Genomic DNA, 2,663 nt, shown 5'->3' with positions numbered 1-2,663 from the left:
GCCTCCCAAGTAGCTGAGACCACAGGCGCCTGCCACAATGCCTGGCTATTTTTTGGTTGCAACCATCATTGTTGTTTGGAGGGTCTGGGCTGGATTCACCTTAGGTGTATGTGGCTGGCACCGTATCCACTTGAGCCGCAGGCGCCGAGCCTCCCTTTATGTTTTAATTTATTTTATTTTTTATTTTTTGAGACATGGTCTCACTCTGTCAAGATATATTGTGTCCAGCTAGGTAGACTTTCACAACCTGAGTACACCTCTGCAGCCACCTCCCAGCTCAAGAATGTTAACTTTTTTTTTTTTTTTTTTTTGCGACAGAGTCTTATTACATTGCCCTTGGTAGAGTACTGTGGTGTCACAGCTCACAGCAACCTCAAACTCTTGGGCTTAAGCAATTCTCTTGCCTCAGCCTCCCAAGTACCTGGAACTACAGGCTCCCGCCACACGCCTGGCTATTTTTGTTATTGTAGTTGTCATTGTTTAGCTGGCCTGGGCCAGTTTCGAACCTGCCAGCTTTGGTGTATGTGGCCAGTACCATAACCACTGTGCTATAGGACTCATATATTTTTGGAGACAGAGTCTCAGTATGTTGCCTGGGTAGAGTATGTGTGTGAATGTGTGTGTGTGTGTGTGTGTGTATATATATTTTTTTTTTTTTTTGCAGTTTTTGGCCAGGACTGGGTTTGAACCCACCACCTCTGGCATATGGGGCTGGTGCCTTACTCCTTTGAGCCACAGATGCCACCTTTTTTTTTTTTTTTTTTTTTTTTTGAGACAAAATCTCATTCTGTTGCCCAGGCAAGAGTACTGTGGTATCAGCCTAGCTCACAGCAACCTCAAACTCCTAGATTCAAGTGATCTCTTGCCTCAAGGCCGGGCTAATTTTTCTCTCTCTTTCTTTTCTTTCTTTCTTTTTTGGAGTCAGACTCTTGCTCTGTCAAACTGGGTAGAGTGCTGGCATGATAGCTCACACCAATCTCAAACTCTTGGGCTTTAGCGATCCTCTTGCCTCAACCTCCTGAGTAGGTGGGACTACAGGCACCTGCCACAATGTCCAACTAATTTTTCTCTTTTCAGTAAAGATGGGGGGTCTCACTGTTGCTTGGGTTGGGCTTAAACTCCTTAGCTTAAGCAGTCCTGCTGCATTGGCCTCCCAGATTGCTAGGATTACAGGCATAAGCCACTGGGCCGAGCCGTCAATGTCTTAAATATTTTAAATAGAATGTTGGAATTTTACAATCTCAGAATGTGTAGGAACAGAGAATTCTAGAATTCTCAAATCCAGACTTGAAAACCATTAACTCTTGGGCCAAGCATAGGGGCTCACACCTGTAATCTCAGCATTTTGGGAGGCTGAGGCTGAATCTCTTGAGGCCAGGAGTTCAAGACAACCTTGAGCAACATGGTGAGACCCTAGCATCTACAAAAATTTAGCTGGGCTTGGTGGCTCATGCCTACAGACCCAGCTACTTAAGAGGCTGAGGCAGGAGGATCACTTGAGTCCAGTAGATCAAGTCTGCAGTGAGCTATGATCACACCACTGTACACGAGCCTGGACAACAGAGCAGGAAGGCCCTAAGGTAAAAAAGAAAGAAAGAAAGGCTTCCACTCTCAAAGCCTCTAAGGAAAAAAAAGAAAGAAAGCCTTCCACTCTCAAAGCCAGAAAGATATTTCCAGATCAGCAAAGCCAGACATTCCAATTTACAGATGAGAAAGCTGAGTCCTAGAGAGGGCCAAGATGTGTTCAGTGCTGGACACAAGGCAGAGGTGCAGCTCAATTCTCCAGAGCCAGGCTTACACACTCCTCCTACTCTGATAACCCCTTATAGGCCAAACCTGTGCAGGAGTGGGGGACCCACCAATTCTGAGCTTGGTGGTTCCTGCTGGCCTTGGGTGCATGCCCAGTCCCCATCTGATAAGATGGAGCACTTAGTTCTCAGCCTGAGGAGATGCCCATTCCTTTCCAACTGGCAGGACCCTCTCACTGCCAGGGCACCTGCCTTCTTATAGGGTGGTATGTTATGGCTGTTCTTCCTGCTCTCACACCCCTCCAATATCAAGGGAGCTAATTAGCAATTAGCAAAGGCAGAGGAGTGGAGGCTCCAGGCTGTGCACTGGCAGCTGCTGGGGAGAAGGGAGCTGGCTCTGGTCCAGCTTTACACAGCTGGCTTCCTCCTTATCTCCTCCCCACCCCCATCCCTGGAACAGCAGCAGGCAGCCTCTAGGGACCACCTGCCATCTCAGAAGCTGCAAATGAAGGCATTGTGAGTGCTGGACCTTTCTTGGTCACAGCATTCAGAGTCTTTGGCTGGGGTTCATGTAAGTTACACAGACTGAACTCAAGCCTCCCTGTCATTTACTTGCTGTGTGACCTTGGGCATGTAGCTTGAGTTCTCTGTGTCTGTTGGCTCAGCTGTCAAAACATTGCTAATAGTGCTTTCCTCAGCAGATTGGGTGAATTCAGTGATTATAAGGTGGCTCACACCTGTAATCCTAACACTCTGGGAGGTTGTGTGTGGAGTGCTTGAGCTCAGGAGTTCATGACCAGCCTGAGCAAGAGTAAGACACCATCTTTACTAAAAATAGTAAAAACTAGCCAGACATCATGGCAGGCACCTGTAGTCCCAGCTACCAGGGAAATTGAGGTAAGAGGATTTTTTTTT

The 2,663-nt window shown here is 47.2% G+C and overlaps 1 protein-coding gene across 2 annotated transcripts in view; it reads left to right on the top strand.

The window, feature by feature from the left end:
• TMIGD2 (transmembrane and immunoglobulin domain containing 2) overlaps window positions 1-2,663 on the top strand; it is a 13,281-nt gene that overhangs the window by 5,511 nt on the left and 5,107 nt on the right. The window lies entirely within an intron of this gene.

This window comes from Otolemur garnettii, unplaced genomic scaffold (assembly GCF_000181295.1).
Source record: "Otolemur garnettii isolate 467f Iridium unplaced genomic scaffold, OtoGar3 scaffold00029, whole genome shotgun sequence".
Classification (NCBI taxonomy): domain Eukaryota; kingdom Metazoa; phylum Chordata; class Mammalia; order Primates; family Galagidae; genus Otolemur; species Otolemur garnettii.
The sequence above is the reverse complement of the archived record's forward strand: the minus strand, read 5'-3'. Positions and strand labels throughout refer to the sequence as shown.